This window comes from Pseudophryne corroboree, chromosome 2 (assembly GCF_028390025.1).
Source record: "Pseudophryne corroboree isolate aPseCor3 chromosome 2, aPseCor3.hap2, whole genome shotgun sequence".
NCBI lineage: Eukaryota > Metazoa > Chordata > Amphibia > Anura > Myobatrachidae > Pseudophryne > Pseudophryne corroboree.
The window spans coordinates 497,447,396-497,468,738 of NC_086445.1; the positions used below are offsets into that span (position 1 = coordinate 497,447,396).

General features: G+C 49.0%; 1 protein-coding gene and 1 pseudogene across 1 annotated transcript in view; one reads left to right on the forward strand and one right to left on the reverse strand.

The window, feature by feature from the left end:
• LOC135030978 (transmembrane protease serine 11D-like) overlaps positions 1–21,343 on the forward strand; it is a 213,772-nt gene that overhangs the window by 47,531 nt on the left and 144,898 nt on the right. The window lies entirely within an intron of this gene.
• On the reverse strand, positions 1,439–1,557 carry LOC135052681 (5S ribosomal RNA; annotated as a pseudogene).

The window sequence follows — 21,343 nt, forward strand, 5'->3', positions numbered from 1 at the left end:
CAGGGTAAGAGTAAGGGGCCCTACACACTGGCCGACCCGCCGCCGAGCTGCCCGACGGCGGATACAGCCGACGAGCGACCCGGCAGCGGGGGGGCAGTGACGGGGGGAATGAAGTTTCCTCACTCCCCCGTCACCCGGCTGCATTGAAGTGCAGGCAAATATGGACGAGATCGTCCATATTGGCCTGCATGTACAGCCGACGGGGGACCAGCGATGAACGAGCGCGGGGACGCGCATCGTTCATCGCTGGAGCCTACACACTGAAAGATATGAACGAGTTCTCGTTCATTTATGAACGCGATCGTTCATATCTTTCAAAAAATCGGCCAGTGTGTAGGGCCTATAAAAGTGGTATGTGAAGGTAGAGTAAAGGTAAGCGTAAGTGGTGGGGGATAAATAGTAGAATTAGGTGGTGGGATAGATATAGTGAGAGGAGTAATGGGAGACACAGGTAAAAGATGGAGGGAAAACAAAGGACAGTCACACACAAGGATGATACAGACACACTGGTGGAGAGGAAAATGGAAAAATACACACTGCAGACGCATAACTCCCAACTTTTCAATCTTGACACCTGGGATCCTTGTGCGGCAAAGCCTCACGCGACCCGGAAAGGAAGCGTGGCCTCGGGAGAGAGGGTCATGGCATTTGCTTAGTGGGTGGGGCCTCGCAACGAAAGTTTTCCTTAATTTTGGGGGCACTGAATACATGCCGTGCTTGCATGTATACATGGAGACATGCACACTGCGGCCAGAGAGGGCACATGGAAACATACACTCCGGGGCTTGGGGTGACATACACACTGCTGACAGGAGAGAATGGAAATTTACACATTGGTGACTGGGGGGTGCTGGAGACATTCGCACTGGGGTCATAGGGGCAGATTTATTAAGCCTAGTGAAGTGGTAAAGTGGAAGATGATAAAGCACCATCCAGTCAGCTCCTAACTGTCAGTTGTCAAGCCCAGCCTGCAGGGCCTGATCAACCAATAGGCTGAAAGACAACGGGCGATCTGGCACAGGGTTTATTTAAGTATAATAATTTATAAATTCGAGAGAAAAGGACCAAAATTGGACAGTGTGTTACCCTTATTAAAAGGGAGAAAAATACGTATATTACCGTCTTTTCTATGGTACGCTGTCCTGGTTGGTGGTGCACCCAGAGCCAGAAAGTACGCAGACTTGCAATGGGAGAGAACAGAAGGCTCTTGTGTGGGCGCACTCTTGAGAGAAAAAGTTGATAATGTATGAAAATTTAGAGAATGCTTAAGACATAACTTTTATTATAAATACCATATTTACAGGCAGAATTGTAGGCATCATATTACAGTCAAAAAACGGTTAATATTGTAAACACTGTGATGAAGAAATATGGAATAGAGTTAGTGGTGATACTGCTGTTGGTGTTTAATGTCACATGAAGGAGGAAGTTAATTCCTGCTCTAAAACACCAGGTATTCGCAGGCAGTCACCTTTCCTGATACTAACCCGGCCCAACGCTGTTTAGCTTCCAAGATCGGACGAGATCGGGCGCTGACAGCGTGGTATGGTAGTAGAGATTTATGTGTACACGAATGAGAGTGCACCTATATAAGAAATAAGAAATTGGAAGAAACAGAGAGGAGATGGAGAATAAGAAAAAAGTTGGTGAAAATATGTGGATATGCTTTCCACGTTAGACCCGGTTCAAAAGTTCCCACTGTTGTGGTACAATGTTCCGGGAATCATGAATGAGAGTCCACGAAATTAGTGAATAAAGAATGTGATAACCAGTTAATTAGATAACAATTTGGATATAATAGGCTAATAGCTTTAGCAGGATAATAAAAAGATTTTGCTGCTACACAAAATATAATTACTGAGGACTGGATCTTCCAATAGTAATGGGAAAAATTCCCTGGTGTCTCACCCTTAGATACTGGTGTGATTGAAAATCTTATTATAACATACACATGAAAATCTTAATTAAAAGAGGGTATGCCCCTTAACAAGGTGAGGAATATATAATATAATGTGAACAAGTTCTCACAGTATTAGGTAGAATACAATTAAAGGCACCATATGTCAATTGTAAGATATAGGTGATATGGGGCTTTGTAAGTGACTTACACAAAGCAGGGTATATGACCATCCGAAGTAAAAAACATGAAAAAATCATGAAAAAACATGAAAAAATCGTCCCAATATGGAAAGAAAAAAATGCAGCAAAAATGTCAGTGTTTACAAGAAGAGAAATAAATCTATAATAATATTGTTGCCAATTAATCTATCGGTATATATATATATATGTAGGAGATAAAAATGAATAATGATAACGCTGTCCTGGCCTCAGTTAAGAAAGAAACTGAGAATTTGGCTCATATTATGGAGAAGCCCCTTAACAACAAAATCACACTGAAAAAATAAGATTTTACTCACAGGTAAATCTATTTCTCGTAGTCCGTAGTGGATGCTGGGAACTCCGTAAGGACCATGGGGAATAGCGGCTCCGCAGGAGACTGGGCACAACTAAAGAAAGCTTTAGGCCTACCTGGTGTGCACTGGCTCCTCCCTCTATGACCCTCCTCCAGACCTCAGTTAGGATACTGTGCCCGGAAGAGCTGACACAATAAGGAAGGATTTTGAATCCCGGGTAAGACTCATACCAGCCACACCAATCACACCGTATAACTCGTGATACTATACCCAGTTAACAGTATGAAATAGAACTGAGCCTCTCAACAGATGGCTCAACAATAACCCTTTAGTTAACAAGAACTATATACAAGTATTGCAGACAATCCGCACTTGGGACGGGCGCCCAGCATCCACTACGGACTACGAGAAATAGATTTACCGGTGAGTAAAATCTTATTTTCTCTGACGTCCTAGTGGATGCTGGGAACTCCGTAAGGACCATGGGGATTATACCAAAGCTCCCAAACGGGCGGGAGAGTGCGGATGACTCTGCAGCACCGAATGAGCGAACTCTAGGTCCTCAGGGTATCAAACTTGTAGAATTTAGCAAATGTGTTTGACCCCGACCAAGTAGCTGCTCGGCAAAGTTGTAAAGCCGAGACCCCTCGGGCAGCCGCCCAAGAAGAGCCCACCTTCCTCGTGGAATGGGCTTTCACAGATTTAGGATGCGGCAGTCCAGCCGCAGAATGTGCAAGTTGAATCGTGCTACAGATCCAGCGAGCAATAGTCTGCTTTGAAGCAGGTGCACCCAACTTGTTGGGCGCATGCAGGATAAATAGCGAGTAAGTCTTTCTGACTCCAGCTGTCCTGGAAACATAGATTTTTAGGGCCCGGACTACGTCCAGCAACTTGGAGTCCTCCAAGTCACGAGTAGCCGCAGGCACCACAATAGGCTGGTTCAAATGAAACGCTGAAACCACCTTTGGGAGAAATTGGGGACGAGTCCTCAATTCCGCCCTATCCATATGGAAAATCAGATAAGGGCTTTTACATGACAAAGCCGCCAATTCTGACACACGCCTGGCCGAAGCCAAAGCCAACAGCATGACCACTTTCCACGTGAGATATTTTAGTTCCACGGTTTTAAGTGGTTCAAACCAATGCGACTTTAGGAAATCCAACACCACGTTGAGATCCCAAGGTGCCACTGGGGGCACAAAAGGGGGCTGAATATGCAGCACTCCATTAACAAATGTCTGAACTTCAGGTAGTGAAGCCAGTTCTTTTTGGAAGAAAATCGATAGAGCCGAAATCTGGACCTTAATGGAACCCAATTTTAGGCCCATAGTCACCCCTGACTGTAGGAAGTGCAGAAATCGACCTAGCTGAAATTCCTCCGTTGGGGCCTTCCTGGCCTCACACCACGCAACATATTTTCGCCATATGCGGTGATAATGGTTTGCGGTCACTCCGGAATGCCCTTTTCCTTCAGGATCCGGCGTTCAACCGCCATGCCGTCAAACGCAGCCACGGTAAGTCTTGGAACAGACATGCCCCTGCTGCAGCAGGTCCTGTCTGAGCGGCAGAGGCCATGGGTCCTCTGAGATCATTTCTTGAAGTTCTGGGTACCAAGCTCTTCTTGGCCAATCCGGAACAATGAGTATAGTTCTTACTCCTCTCCCTCTTATTATTCTCAGTACCTTGGGTATGAGAGGCAGAGGAGGGAACACATACACCGACTGGTACACCCACGGTGTTACCAGAGCATCCACAGCTATCGCCTGAGGGTCCCTTGACCTGGCGCAATATCTTTTTAGCTTTTTGTTGAGGCGGGACGCCATCATGTCCACAAGTGGCCTTTCCCAATGTTGTACAATCATTTGGAAGACTTCTGGATGAAGTCCCCACTCTCCCGGGTGGAGGTCGTGTCTGCTGAGAAAGTCTGCTTCCCAGTTGTCCACTCCGGGAATGAACACTGCTGACAGTGCTAACACATGATTTTCCGCCCATCGGAGAATCCTTGTGGCTTCTGCCATCGCCATCCTGCTTCTTGTGCCGCCCTGTCGGTTTACATGGGCGACCGCCGTGATGTTGTCTGACTGGATCAGCACCGGCTGGTGTTGAAGCAGGGGTCTTGCCTGACTTAGGGCATTGTAAATGGCCCTTAGTTCCAGAATATTTATGTGTAGGGAAGTCTCCTGACTTGACCATTGTCCTTGGAAATTTCTTCCCTGTGTGACTGCCCCCCAACCTCGAAGGCTGGCATCCGTGGTCACCAGGACCCAATCCTGTATGCCGAATCTGCGGCCCTCTAGAAGATGAGCACTTTGCAGCCACCACAGCAGCGACACCCTGGCCCTCGGAGACAGGGTTATCAGCCGATGCATCTGAAGATGCGATCCGGACCACTTGTCCAATAGATCCCACTGAAAGATCCTTGCATGGAACCTTCCGAATGGAATTGCTTCGTAAGAAGCCACCATCTTTCCCAGGACTCGCGTGCAGTGGTGCACCGACACCTGTTTTGGTTTTAGGAGGTATCTGACTAGAGATGACAACTCCTTGGCCTTCTCCTCCGGGAGAAACACCTTTTTCTGTTCTGTGTCGAGAACCATCCCCAGGAACAGTAGACGCGTTGTAGGAACCAGCTGCGACTTCGGAATGTTCAGGATCCAGCCATGCTGTTGTACAACTGCCCGAGCTAGTGCTACTCCGATCAACAACTGTTCCCTGGACCTCGCCTTTATAAGGAGATCGTCCAAGTACGGGATAACTATAACTCCCTTTTTTCGAAGGAGTATCATCATCTCTGCCATTACCTTGGTAAACACCCTCGGTGCCGTGGACAGACCAAACGGCAACGTCTGGAAATGGTAATGACAGTCCTGTACCACAAATCTGAGGTACTCCTGGTGAGGGGGGTAAATGGGGACATGCAGGTAAGCATCCTTGATGTCCAGTGATACCATGAAATCCCCTTCGTCCAGGCTTGCAATAACCGCCCTGAGCGATTCCATTTTGAACTTGAACCTTCGTATATAAGTGTTCAAGGATTTCAAATTTAAGATGGGTCTCACCGAACCGTCCGGTTTCGGTACCACAAACATTGTGGAATAGTAACCCCGTCCCTGTTGAAGGAGGGGTACCTTGACTATCACCTGCTGCGAATACAGCTTGTGAATTGCCTCCAGCACTGCCTCCCTGTCCGAGGGAGCCGTCGGCAAGGCAGATTTGAGGAAACGGCGAGGGGGAGACGTCTCGAATTCCAGCTTGTACCCCTGAGATACTACCTGTAGAATCCAGGGATCCACCCGTGAGCGAGCCCACTGGTCGCTGAAGTTCTTGAGATGGGCCCCCACCGTACCTGGCTCCGCCTGTGGAGCCCCAGCGTCATGCGGTGGACTTAGAGGAAGCGGGGGAGGACTTTTATTCCTGGGAACTGGCTGTATGCTGCAGCTTTTTCCCCTTACCTCTGCCTCTGGGCAGAAAGGGCGCGCCTTTAACCCGCTTACCTTTCTGGGGCCGAAAGGACTGTACCTGATAATACAGTGCTTTCTTTGGCTGTGAGGGAACATGGGTTAAAAATGCTGATTTTCCAGCTGTAGCTGTGGAAACGAGGTCCGAGAGACCATCCCCAAACAACTCCTCACCCTTGTAAGGCAAAACTTCCATGTGCCTTTTAGAATCAGCATCACCTGTCCACTGCCGAGTCCACAATCCTCTCCTGGCAGAAATGGACATTGCGTTTATTTTAGACGCCAGCCGGCAAATATCCCTCTGTGCATCTCTCATGTATAAGACTGCGTCTTTAATGTGCTCTACGGTTAGCAATATAGAGTCCCTGTCTAAGGTATCAATGTTTTCTGACAGGGAATCTGACCACGCAGCTGCAGCACTGACATCCATGCAGAAGCAATAGCTGGTCTCAGTATAATGCCTGAGTGTGTATATACAGACTTCAGGATAGCCTCCTGCTTTCTATCTGCAGGTTCCTTTAAGGCGGCCGTGTCCGGAGACGGTAGTGCCTCCTTCTTTGACAGACGTGTGAGCGCTTATCCACCCTAGGAGATGTCTCCCAACGTGACCTGTCCTCTGGCGGGAAAGGGTAAGCCATTAGTAACTTTTTAGAAATTACCAGTTTCTTATCGGGGGAAGCCCACGCTTCTTCACACACTTCATTTAAGTCATCAGAAGGGGGAAAAACCACTGGTAGTTTTTTCTCCCCAAACATAATACCCTTTTTTGTGGTACCTGGGGTAATATCAGAAATATGCAACACATTTTTCATTGCCGTAATCATGTAACGGGTGGCTCTATTGGAATGTACACTAGTCTCATCATCGTCGACACTGGAGTCGGTATCCGTGTCGACATCTGTGTCTGCCATCTGAGGTAGCGGGCGTTTTAGAGCCCCTGATGGCTTTTGAGACGTCTGGGCAGGCACGGGCTGAGAAGCCGGCTGTCCCACATCTGCTATGTCGTCAAACCTTTTATGTAAGGAGTTGACACTGTCGCGTAATTCCTTCCACATAACCATCCACTCAGGTGTCGACCCCGCAGGGGGTGACATCACATTTATCGGCACCTGCTCCTCCTCCACATAAGCCTCCTCATCAAACATGTCGACACAGCCGTACCGACACACCGCACACACACAGGGAATGCTCTGACTGAGGACAGGACCCCACAAAGTCCTTTGGGGAGACAAAGAGAGAGTATGCTAGCACACACCAGAGCGCTATATATATAGGGATTCACACTACCCACAGTGATTTTTCCCCTATAGCTGCTGATATTACACAGATTGCGCCTAAATTTAGTGCCCCCCCTCTCTTTTTTACCCTATGTAGTCTGGAAACTGCAGGGGAGAGCCTGGGGAGCGTCCTTCCAGCGGAGCTGTGAGGGAAAATGGCGCCGGTGTGCTGAGGGAGATAGCCCCGCCCCTTTTCCGGCGGACTTCTCCCGCTTTTTTATGGAATATATGGCAGGGGATTTTACACATATATAGTCTTAATGACTATATTATGTGTTATTTTGCCAGTAAGGTACCCTTTTTGCAGCCCCAGGGCGCCCTCCCCCCCCCAGCGCCCTGCACCCAGCAGTGACCGGAGTGTGTGGTGTGCATGGGGAGCAATGGCGCACAGCTGCAGTGCTGTGCGCTACCTTAATGAAGACCGAAGTCTTCTGCCGCCGATTTTCAGGAACATCTTCTTGCTTCTGGCTTTGCAAGGGGGACGGCGGCGCGGCTCCGGGACCGGACGACCGAGGCTGGGCCTGTGTTCGATCCCTCTGGAGCTAATGGTGTCCAGTAGCCTAAGAAGCCCAAGCTAGCTGCAAGCAGGTAGGTCCGCTTCTCTCCCCTAAGTCCCTCGTAGCAGTGAGTCTGTTGCCAGCAAATCTCACTGAAAATAAAAAACCTAAAATAAACTTTCTTTTTCTAAGAGCTCAGGAGAGCCCCTAGTGTGCATCCAGCTCAGCCGGGCACAAAATTCTAACTGAGGTCTGGAGGAGGGTCATAGAGGGAGGAGCCAGTGCACACCAGGTAGTCCTAAAGCTTTCTTTAGTTGTGCCCAGTCTCCTGCGGAGCCGCTATTCCCCATGGTCCTTACGGAGTTCCCAGCATCCACTAGGACGTCAGAGAAATAACAAGTGTAATAAGGGAAAGAAAATAATATAAATCTCCCTAAATAGAATGTTGCTATCTGTGGCATAGGTCCACAAGATAGAGGGGACTTACGAATCTCCAATCAACCAGAAAGCCAGGGAAGCCGAACAGGTGTTTAGGATAATGCCACTATGGGACTGTGTGGACGGAGTCCCCCGCAGAAAACGCGTTTCACCCTTAGGGCTTGTTCACTTTCACACGGAACCCATCTTGGAAGCTAAACAGCGTTGGGCCGGGTTAGTATCAGGAAAGGTGACTGCCTGCGAATACCTGGTGTTTTAGAGCAGGAATTAACTTCCTCCTTCATGTGACATTAAACACCAACAGCAGTATCACCACTAACTCTATTCCATATTTCTCCATCACAGTGTTTACAATATTAACAGTTTTTTTACTGTAATATGATGCCTACAATTCTGCCTGTAAATATGGTATTTATATGTAATTCAGGTGTATAATCCCTAGAGTGGTGACCGCTGATTACCATTCTAGTTATTCATAGTTTAATTATTTGAACTTTGCTTATAAAAACGGTGTTTTGACCAACCCCCGGTTCCATTAATACAGAAACCCTGTACTGGTCAGGGGAAATGGGGGTATGACAATCCAATGTCTACAACCTTTCCAAATACTCTTTGAAATAAAGAGACCAGAACAATTTTAACATTTTCTCAAATCTTTATTTTCTTCATAGATCTTTGGGAAGGGCAATTTTGTTTTAATATTGTTAATAAAAGTTATGTCTTAAGCATTCTCTAAATTTTCATACATTATCAACTTTTTCTCTCAAGAGTGCGCCCACACAAGAGCCTTCTGTTCTCTCCCATTGCAAGTCAACCAATAGGCTGATCAGGCTGCAGCCTGGAGCACAGGATCCTGGGGTGGCGTGGCGAGTGCGGACGTCACGTGCGTCATGACGTTACACGCCGACGCCGTTCCCACCTGCGCCCCCAGAGCCACTGACAAGAGAGGAGTGTCCAGGAAGGATCTCACTGCCACCGTCCCACTCCAGCCCCAGTGTCTAGGAGGCTCCACCGCTGCCGCCATCCCACTACAACCGTAGGGTCCAGGAGGCTCTTCACCGCTGCCGCCGCCATCTAGCTCCAGCCTCAGGATCCAGGAGGGTCCTCACCGCCGCCGCCCCACTCCAGCCATATGTATATGTATCTAGCACTGTGGGGACATGTGTATCTGGCACTGGGGGCATATATGTACAGTATCTGGCACTGTGGGGTATATATGTATCTGGCACTGTGGGGTATATATGTATCTGGCACTGGGAGCATATATGTATCTGGCACTGGGGGCATATATGTATCTGGCACTGTGGGGAAATGTGTATCTGGCACTGGGGGCATATATGTATCTGGCACTGTGGGGAAATGTGTATCTGGCACTGGGGGCATATATGTATCTGGCACTGTGAGGCATATATGTATCTGGCACTGGGGGCATTTATGTATCTGGCACTGTGGGGCATATATGTATCTGGCACTGTGGGGACATCTGTATATGGCACTGGGGGCATATATGTATCTGGCACTCAGTGCCGTTTCTAGCGGCGGGCGAGCCGTGCAACCGCACGGGGCGCCCGCCGCGGCACTTTGTTACTCCTTAGCGTCATTCCGCGAAGCCCCGCCCCCCGAGCAGGAGCGCTCAGGGAGAGGCGATGAGATAAGCATGGAAGGAGGAGGCGGCCGGCGCGAGGGACGTGAGTCGGCGGGACCGAAGAGCGGGAAGACGTAAGTATTCTCTCTCTCTCCCCCCCTCTCCCCCTTCCTTCCCCCCCACTTGAAACCTGCCTGCTGCTGCCGCACTGTGTAAAATGGGGACACCTGCCTATGGGGATACCTGCCTGCCGCACTGTGTAAAATGGGGACACCTGCCTATAGGGATACCTACCTGCCGCACTGTGTAAAATGGGGACACCTGCCTATGGGGATACCTGCCTGCCGCACTGTGTAAAATGGGGGCACCTGCCTGCGTGCTGTGTAAAATGGGGATATCTGCCTGCCGTACTGTGTAAAATGGGGATACCTGCCTGCCGCACTGTGTAAAATGAGGACACCTGCCTATGGGGATACCTGCCTGCCGTACTGTGTAAAATGAGGATACCTGCCTATGGGGATACCTGCCTGCCGCACTGTGTAAAATGGGGGCACCTGCCTGCGTACTGTGTAAAATGGGGATATCTGCCTGCCGTACTGTGTAAAATGGGGATACCTGCCTGCCGTACTGTGTAAAATGGGGATACCTGCCTGCCGCACTGTGTAAAATGGGGACACCTGCCTATGGGGATACCTGCCTGCCGTACTGTGTAAAATGGGGATACCTGCCTGCTGCACTGTGTAAAATGGGGACACCTGCCTATGGGGATACCTGCCTGCCGCACTGTGTAAAATGGGGGCACCTGCCTGCGTACTGTGTAAAATGGGGATATCTGCCTGCCGTACTGTGTAAAATGGGGATACCTGCCTGCCGCACTGTGTAAAATGGGGGCACCTGCCTGTGTACTGTGTAAAATGGGGATATCTGCCTGCCGTACTGTGTAAAATGGGGATACCTGCCTGCCGCACTCTGTAAAATGGGGGCACCTGCCTGCGTAGTGTGTAAAATGGGGATACCTGCCTGCCGCACTGTGTAAAATGGGGGCACCTGCCTGCGTACTGTGTAAAATGGGGATATCTGCCTGCCGTACTGTGTAGAATGGGGATACCTGCCTGCCGCACTGTGTAAAATGGGGGCGCCTGCGTACTGTGTAAAATGGGGATATCTGCCTGGCGCAATTTGTAAAATGGGGACACCTGCCTACCGCGCTGTGTAAAATGGGGACACCTGCCTGACGCGCTGTGTAATATGGGGACACTTGCCTGCTGTAATGTGTAAAAAGGGGACTTTTTTATTTTTATTTTTTCCCCCCTGTGGTGGGTGTGATGATATCAGACGAGGCCACGCCCACTTTAATGAGACCACGCCCATTTTAATCAGGCCACACACCCTTGTCGGGAGCGCGCGCGCCTTCGGCGCACGCATGCTTTTTCTTTTTATGGTTATATGGGGGGGGACGCATTTTTTTTTTTAGAGCAATTGGGGGGGGGGGGGGGCGCATTTCTAAATCTCGCACTGGGAGCCAAATTGTCTAGAAAAGGCCCTGCTGGCACTGTGGGGGCATGTGTATCTGGCACTGGGGGCATATGTGTATCTGGCACTGTGGGGACATATGTGTATCTGGCACTGTGGGGGCATATATGTATCTGGCAGTGCAGAGGCACCCATTTTTTGACATTTTTATATGTATGTGGCACTGTACTGGGGCATTATGTATGTGGCACTGTACAATATGACTAAAAACAGGGTTATGACACAAGGTCATACTCCTACAAACATCATACCAAAAGATGCGCACGCAAAAATGGGGTGTGGCTATGTGACAACTAGATCATGCACCCATATTTGCGTCTGCGCTTTAGGCACGCATGATAGTGACTTACCATTGACTACAGACCTTTTCTGGCTCTTTGCCTCTGACTGGTTGGTCACCTCTGTCTTAGGGAATGGACAGAATAAGAGACAGGAGGGAATAGTTGGAATGATAGAAATAAATGGATGGAATAAAAGATAGGAGAATATTAGCTTAAAAAAAATGGGGGGGGGGCACTTCTAAATTAGCCTAGGGCGGCTGAAACCCTTAATCAGGCCCTGCCAGCCTGTGACATGGCAGTTAGGAGCTGATTGGCTGGTACTTTATCACCTCCACTTTATCACTTCGCCAGGCTTAATAAATCTACCTTGTGGAGTCATATACACTGGGAGCAGGGCAGGGGTGCTCAGACAGGAAATGAGCACAGAGGGGAAGAGGAGCACTGGTGAGGTATAATCAGAGGTTTTGCAGCTGGCTAGCTGTGGGGTCTGACTTAATATAGAGGAGTCTCTTCATTCTCCACGGTCCGGGGGGCGGGGCTAAAGGTCATGGCCACAATACATTACTTTGCTGGTGCCCATCTCCCCGTCAACACAGGTGACTTCTTCCACTTGGCGGCAGCAATGTGTCAGTCTGCTTCCTATGGTGATCCCTCTCAACCCCCGCCCCCTGTGCCACTGCCTGCCCACCCATCAACTACACAGTGGCACTGCTGAGCCTCTGATGCAGAGGCACTAATTTAGTTGTCAGTTAAAAATTCTGGCTTCCTCTCTTGTCAGGATGCTACAAGGCGGTGCCTTACTGTGGGGGGTGCCGAACACAGCCACGTACCCGCCGTAATGGTTGGGCTGGCCCTGTTACCAACACTGTGAAAAAAATACTGATACTCTAGAGCAAGGGTATGCAGAACACTGATCGCGATCAGTGCAGGATGCTATGGAAAGCCGCTCACCCCGCCATTCATCTACTGGTAATACCAGTAGATGAACGGCGGCTGCCAGCGATGAAGCGGGAGCGCGCATCAGCGCTCGCTGCTCATCGCTTGTGCATACACACTGGGCGGCTTTGAGCTGAAAGCAGCTCAGCACACCAAAAGTGAGCTGCTTTCAGCTCAAAATCGCCCAGTGTGTAATGTATAGGCCTTTAATTTGTGTATAAAGCCTCTCTCAGAATGGCAGCACCTGTATCTCAGATGTACAATTATTATTGCCTCTTAGACATCCCCTTTTGAGAACCAGCCCATTGACTAATGCCAAGAGCTGACTTATGCTGTTGTTCACGAGCTGTGGCACCTCTGCATACCTCTTCAGTAGAGCAGCACTCTATTAAAGGTGTTGAAGAGCAATTGGGCAACTTGTAGTACTTTTATTTTAGCTTAGAAAATGAGCAGGTTGGGTCATGATCCAACTCCCAGTTTAATAAAAAGGGAATATCGCAGATTTGTTAGGCAATGGAGGCAGATTACACAAAGAAGGGGTTGTCCAAAAGTAAAAAACAACAACCCTGTTATATACAGTATATAACATATTTTATTTATCAAATGAAGGTATTATACTGTAATAGAGATCTTATAACGGCTAGGTCCTTGTCCATATCTCTCTTGGGAGCAATAGAACCTATTCCATTTTTAAAGTCTGCCTCCATGAATTTCATATTTTGCTAACTTCAAGTTATTAAGCAAGAAACTCTAGGGTGTAAATTTACTAAGATGGGAGTTCTATTTAAGATGGTATGTTGCTAACAGCAACAGTTTCTAACAGCAACAATCAGATTCCACTGCTCATTTATCTAGCACCTTCTAGAAGATAACACCTGGAATCTGATTGTTTGCTATGGGTATCATCCCATCTTAAATAGAACTCTCATCTTAGTACATTTACCCCTAGATGTCTGTTCCCAAATATGTAAAATCAATAGAACAAGCATGGTTACAGACAGTTAATCTTATTTAGCTGTACCATGGTTATAGGGCTGTATTTGCATAATTGGAGCTTTTACTAGTCACACCTTGTTAATACAGGACAATCTGTTGCCTAGTCATTCCCAAAACAAAATATAGTGGCATTAGTCAGACCAAAACAGTGCACTGAACATTTTATACACCCTGGCCATGGGGGTAATTCCAAGTTGATCGCAGCAGGATTTTTTATAGCAATTGGGCAAAACCGTGTGCACTGCAGGGGAGGCAGATATAACATGTGCAGAAACAGTTAGATTTGGGTGGGTTATTTAATTTCTGTGCAGGGTAAATACTGGCTGCTTTATTTTTACACTGCAATTTAGATTGCAGATTGAACTCACCACACGCAAATCTAACTCTCTCTGCACATGTTATATCTGCCTCCCCTGCAGTGCACATGGTTTTGCCCAATTGCTATCAAAAATCCTGCTGCGGGGGGGCGTGGTCTGGCTGCAGAGGGAGACAGAGGTGCAACATAGGAGCTCCTGCAAAACGGGGCTTCTAATTAACTAAATAGCCCACTCCAGGGCCTCTAAACAACACCCAGTGTCCCTCCTGTCCCCCTTACTCCCACGGCAGCACCTCTGAACGAGCCGCGGAATCGGGGAGTAGTTTTAACTACTCCCGCGGATTGCGGCCTAGGGGAAGCTCACAAGCCGGGGCCTCGATTTTAAGCATACACCGGAGGTGGCTCCGGAGACCCACAGATCCGACCGAGATTAGCCTCAGGACACAGGACACCGGACACCCGGACCACCGCTAGCCGCGGCTGAGGGACCTCATCTAACACCCGCCGCACACCCCCACTGCACAGAGCCGCCGAGCACAGCAACAGACTAAAATTCTCCCCAGAGGATCCACATATTCACAGGCCAGAACCCTGCATAAAGAACCGGCGCCCGGAGACTCTTCCCGCTAGCCGCCGCCCGCGGCCTTCTCCTTCACCAAAAGCCGGGGCCTCGAGTTTCGGGCCGGCTGGCCCCCGAGCTTCGGAAGCGGGACGCGCCGCACTTAAGACTTGGCGATCCTCCTCCTTCCCCCCGGTGCTTACCCGCGGTCCTCCCTGCCTCCGGCTCCCCCGCTGACCGTCACACGATAGAAGAAAAGTCGCTGCTGCACCCGAGAAGACAGCCCACCCGGGCGGATCATCCAGACCCTCCCGGCGCCGGCGGCCATCTTAACATCAGGTGAGAGCCCAGACGGGCTGAGAACTAGAGCAATCCACTCTGCTCGCCTCCCCACCCTACCCACTACTTTCCTGCACTGACACCTGGATGCCCCGATATCCGGGACCCACACAACGGGAGCCAAACGTCACAGCCTCCCTGCCTGGCCGTCTACGCGGCGCTTGGCCTCTGGCCCCCCGCCCTCCTGGTGCGCTGGTCCTCTCCCTCTGTGACAACCCGGCAGAGGCCTCTCAAGCGACCACCGGCCCGCCGCACAGCTGCCGCTCCCCTTCCCCACCAGTCTCTTCTGGCACCTGCGGTCCATTGGGCCTAAGTGTACGCCTGCCCGCTACCAGACGGGTCATATCCTAAGCCCACCAGAATCGCCTCACCTGAGCCAGCAGTCTGACAACTGGCAATACCCACGAAGTTATCCCAGGCGATACATATACCCATGTGTCCCCTCCTGGATCACATATTCCTGTGAGGATATATTACCTACAATCCACCGTTCAAGTACTCCCCGTTGCAGCGGTACAACCTGACTCACTGATTTAGGAGCAAATCTCCCCACTCCGTCTCTACTCTATATTCACAACTGACGGCTTTAGGTCCTAAATGCCCGTCACCCCCAATCCCTTCGGAATGTAGGAGCTCTTGAAGTAGCCCACCGCCACTCATGTTTGCCTGTATAACACATATGTGACTTTATTGTGACTGAGTTCTCCTGTTTCTTTAGTACCTGTTGTTCGGTCCCGGTCCAGACCTCCGCCCGCCCGTACCCCCCTCACTGGCCCCGGGCTTAAAAATGGCAAAAAAAAAAGCCAAGGTTATAATCCCGCCCGAGGTATCCTTCCCCACTCAGAAACCCCCTCAAATCTCCCCCCTACAAACCACCTCCTCTCCCCCCCCGTATCAGACCATATGGGCTCTGGTGCCCTGTCCTCCGCCCTTTCAGGGTCAGGAGTAGATTGTGAATCAGATGCCCCTCTGACGGTGAGAGCCCTCTGTCAGATCCTATCCGCCTTTAAGTCGGAACTCTCTAAGGACCTTACTTCAGCGGTCCGGGAGGTCAAGACCGAACTGGTGGCACTGGGTGATCGCACAGACCACATAGAACGCAAGATGGAGGAATTGGTCGCCTCCCACAACGATCTGCTCGCATCCCATGATCGCCAACAGCAAGATCTGGATCAATTCAAGTCCAAGATAGCAGATATGGAGGACAGATCACGACGGAACAACGTCAAGATCAGAGGCATCCCAGACTCAGTATCCAACTCTGAACTGGAGTCTTACGCTACAGCTTTATTCAAAAAACTCCTCCCAAATGCGGCAGCTTCAGAACTTTTGATCGACCGTATTCACAGACTACCCAGACCACGTTCCGTCTCATCCGACCTCCCTAAGGATACTCTCCTTCGGATCCACTTCTTCCCAATTAAGGAACGTATCATGAGGGCAGCCAGAGAATCCAAGAACTCCGACATCTTAGGAGGCCTTCAAATTTTTCAAGACTTTTCTGCAGTCACCATAGCTAAGAGACGAGCCTTCACTCCCATCACCCTTGCCCTAAGGTCACACGACATCCACTATCGCTGGGGTTTCCCAGTCAAATTGATAATCACCCACGAGGATTCGACCTATATCATCTCCTCCCTGGATGCGGGGGTGAAACTACTACTGGACTGGGACATTTCTATCCAGAAGCCGTCCTCTTCGGCCCGTGCCTCTAATGTCCGCCAAGACTGGGCGACCGTTTAATTCACTGGACCGTTACAACAGGTCTCCCCACCCTCCCCTAGCTGGCCTCTCCGGCTCGGGGAGAATGTAGACCCCCCTCCCTCCATTCATGGGAGAGAAAGGCATCTTATTTACCTAGGTTATCTACAAGCTAATGCCATTACTTGCCTGTCTACATGTTTTCTTCTCTATCCTGCTAGATACAGGTTAACTCTCTCACCAAATATCTCGATGATGGTTACGATATGGGTCTAAGTTCTGATTTCTTCTAAGTTCATGTTGTTTACCTGTTTTGAACCCGTCGTTTACATCCGCTGATTAGTGAGGATTATTACGTTTGTACGTGTGTTTATACCCTTGTTCTATAGATGTTTTAGAGTGGCGGTGCAAGCCTTTCCGGCCCGCCTCCACCACTTTCTGCACTACTGCTATCCCCCGACCCTTTCTACCCACTCCCTGCAGTAGTCATGCAGGTCCAATATACCGGACCTTTTTTCTTTCTTGTTTTTCACCTCCTATTCCCTAGTTGGTGTCCCTCCCCTTGTCGTTCCCTCACTCCCCCCTGCTCCCTGAGCTCCAAACTTTACACATACCCCACATCATTGCTATATCTTGGTACCAGACATATGCCCTCCAAACAGATTCCCTATAGTCCCGAGCCCATCATTCCTTATCTTCGGTCCCAATGTTGAACTTTATATCTCTTAACGTCAAGGGTCTGAACTCGCCTAACAAACGCAGACTGGCCCTATCATTTTTTCACCAACAGAGAGCGGACGTGGTGGCATTACAAGAAACCCACTTCTCCTCTAATAACCCTCCCCTCTTTAAGAATAAATACTTCCCCTTGGGATACTATGCTAACGGTCCGTTTAAAAGAAATGGAGTGGCTATCCTATTTAATATAAACGTCTCCTTTACCCTGCACACCCAAATCTCAGATAAAAGCGGTAGATACCTCATTCTTACCGGCCTCCTGGACAATAAACCCGTCACACTAGTATCCCTATATGCGCCTAACTCTAACCAAGTTGCATTCCTACGTAAACTATTCCTCGCCATACGCAACTCGACAAAGGGCTCCCTAGTGATTCTAGGGGACTTTAACCTAGTCCTAGACCCTAAATTGGATAAATCCCGCCATCTCTCCCAATCTACTCCTTCCGCTCTCTCAGGCCCTTCCTTAGCTTTCCGTAACCTGCTCGCAGAATTCGACCTCTACGATATCTGGAGAGTCTCCAACCCCTCGGGAAGAGGCTATACATTTCACTCCCTGGTCCATAATACTTACTCCAGAATAGACCTGATCCTCTGTGACAAATGGTCCCTCCAGAGGACCGGGGAAGTAGATATTTTGCCAATTACCTGGTCTGATCACGCCCCAGTCCTCTGGAAATGGAAACTGCTCGATCCTCACAACCCTCCCCGCCAGTGGAGATTATACCCATATCTGTTGAATAATCCGGTATCAAGAAAAATTATATCTGACTCTGTTGATTCTTATCTTGCCACTAACTCCCCTCAAGACACCTCCCCCATCAACCACTGGTGTGCCCTCAAGGCGGTTATACGAGGAGCTGCCATCCAAGCCGGTGCTATACTTAAAAAGCAGGCCCGACTAAAGCAAGCAAAACTAGAATCGGAATTACTTGCCCTCGAAGCTCGAAATTTAGCCCAACCCTCTAAAACTCTTAAAAATGAAATTTCTACCATTCGAGGTCAACTCCAAAAACTTCTACTCGCCCGCACCCAAGTGGCCCTGAATAAATTACGCCACAAATTTTACCTCCTTGGAAATAAAGCTGGAAAAATGCTGGCTCGCAAATTACGAGCACAGCAAGCTAGGAACAGGATTAAATGTATACATTCCCCCTCCAAACAAAAAATACTGAACCCTAAAGACATAACTAACCAATTTGCTCAATACTATGCCAAACTTTATAATCTAGAGTCCGACCCCTCTACTCCTCAACCTACTCCCCTCTCTATTTCCTCTTTCCTAGATAACCTATCTTTCCCTGCACTCACCCACGAACAATTATCTACGCTTAATGCCTCTTGGTCAGAGGAGGAAGTCTCAGCAGCTATTAAATCCTCCCCTAGAAACAAGGCCCCCGGCCCAGACGGTTTTGTCTCTGACTTTTACTCTTCCTTCCATGACGCCCTCTCTTCCCTCATGACGGCACTCTTTAATACATTTTCAGACCTTGGCTCACTTCCCGCTGAACTCCTAGAAGCCCGTATTGTCACTATCCCAAAACCCGGAAAGGACCCCGCCTTTGTCCATAACTACCGACCCATTGCATTACTAAATTGCGACATTAAACTATACGCCAAAATTATAGCGACACGAATTAACAACTTTCTCCCACTACTGATACACCCGGACCAAACTGGCTTCGTACCAGGAAGACAGGCATCTGACAACACGCGGAGAGTTTTCAACTTAATAGACTCCTTAGCTGGAGATCAGGGCCTTCTCTTGCTGTCCTTGGATGCGGAGAAGGCCTTCGACAGATTGAATTGGAAATACATGCAGGAAGCTCTTCGCAGGTTTGGTTTCAGAGACCGTATCCTAACCTCTATTTTGGCGCTCTATAGCTCTCCTTCAGCCCGGGTGTTCAATGGTGGCTTCCTATCTGAACCTTTCGGTATCACCAACGGCACTAGACAGGGTTGCCCCCTGTCCCCTCTAATATTTGTCCTCTCAATCGAACCCCTTGCAATTTCAATACGCGATAACACACACATCCCGGCTCTACTGATGGGAACATCCCTCCATAAACTGAGCCTATTTGCTGACGACGTTCTCCTCTTCATCTCCAACCCCTCTACAACCCTACCCATCATCCACTCTACCCTAGACGCCTATAGTCTAGCATCTTATTATAAACTTAACACGACCAAGACGGACGCCCTCCCTTTCAATCTATCCCAGTCCCTTCCAACATTCCAATCATCTTACCCTTATAACTGGAGGAAATCCACTTTAAAATATCTCGGTATCCACATCCCTGTCTCCCCTACTGATCTTTTTACTGCCAACCTCTCTCCCCTAGTTGAGACGCTGGATATCCTTACAAAATCCTGGGCAGCCTATGAGGTCTCCTGGCTAGGACGTATGGCAGCATTTAAAATGTCCCTGCTCCCCAAGTTAATGTATCTATTCCGCACAATCCCATACCCTTTCCCAAAAAAGACACTCCAAGCCTGCACCAATGTCATGTCCCGGTACATCTGGGCCTCAAAACCCCCCCGACTGGCCCTTTCTAGAATGGTTTTGCCGAGAGAATTTGGTGGATTCAATCTTCCCAACATCTCCCTGTACCACGAAGCCTCTCTCTTGGCCTCCACTAAGCATTACTTCCAGATCCACCCTCAACTGAATTGGGTGGAGCTAGAACAAGCACGAGCAAAATCAATCCCCATAGCCGACCTCTTCCGTATCCCTAAACCGCTCCGTCCTATCTCGACAAATCTCCTTCCATCCACTCAAGCTACACTTCGCTCTTGGGACAAACTGTCCACCTCCTCCCCCTCCCTTATCTCCAATATTCCGCAGATCTCCATTTCCACATTAGCACGGATGATTCCTCACCTTAACTTATCCAAATGGAAACAGGCAGGCATCCTTCTACTAGCTGACCTACTAGATGGGTTAGTTTTGTCTTCCTTCTCAGATCTTAGATCTCGTTTTACTTTACCAACCTCAGAGTACTTTCACTATATGCAAATCGCCCATTGGTGGAGATCAATTCCCCCTTCCTACTTAACCCTACACGCGACCTCATCCACACTCTTCTCTCGCCTCGCCCTAACTACAACTAAAGGGGACATCACATACTGGTACAAACTTCTCATAACCCCTTCTCTCTCCAAAACCAACGCGCACATGAAATGGGAAAAAGACCTAGGTAAGACCCTGACCCCAAACGACTGGCGACTTACTTTCCTATCCTCGTACTCCATGTCCAAATGTTTAAACCACACGGAAATGCAAATAAAACTAATTAATAGAATGTACCTGACCCCTGACCGTCTTCATAAATTCTGGCCTTCCCATAGTAATAAATGTTGGAGACAGTGCGGCTCGATAGGCCACATCTTCCACATCTTCTGGAAATGCCCTGTAATCGCCAACTACTGGTCAGAAATATTCGACTTGATAAATAAGGTCCTTTCCATCAATATTACACCTGATCCGATTATTGCATTGTTCCATATATTCCCTCCCTCAGTTCCTCCTCCTGCCAGATACGTTCTAGGCCACATCTTAATAGCCGCTCGGGCCAATCTGGCTCAGCTGTGGAAACAATCAACACCCCCTACCCTGCTTAAGGCGATCCAGAAGATAAACCATCACTTCCTCATGGAAACAGAATTTAACCCCCCAACCACTAATCCACCCCCCCACAAATCCAGTTGGTCCCCTTGGCTCCTCTTCGTGTCCTCGAAAGAAGGCTCTCACTACTTTCATAAGCCACCTACGGATACCCTCTCCCCCTGCAGCTCAACGGAACATCCTAACCCCTCCTAAAGACAACTACGCTATCCCCATTCCTGCTCTCTCGATGGTTTCGGGGCAGTTTCCTCTTTTCTATATGCTAAAGGATTCCAATGACTTCATGGTTATTTTGTGTTGCTGTATATGTCGATCTGGTACATGTTGTCCCCCACATGCTCATTGCTGTTGATCTACCCTCTTCCCTAAGTCTGGATGCTCCCCCCCCCCCCCCCCTCTCCCCCTCTCTCCACCCTTTCTTCCCCTCCCCCCCCCCCTACCCAATAAGCTCCTCTCATACCCCATCAGTGCAATGTACTGTGTTATAATCCCCTCTGTTTTTGTTTTGTACCCCATAAATGTGATATTTCTTTTCCTGCACAATAAATACTATTGATGGAAAAAAAAAAAATCCTGCTGCGATCAACTTGGAATTACCCCCTATGTTCTGTAGTCAGGGCCAAACGCAGGATTTCTGGAAGGGGGTTTCA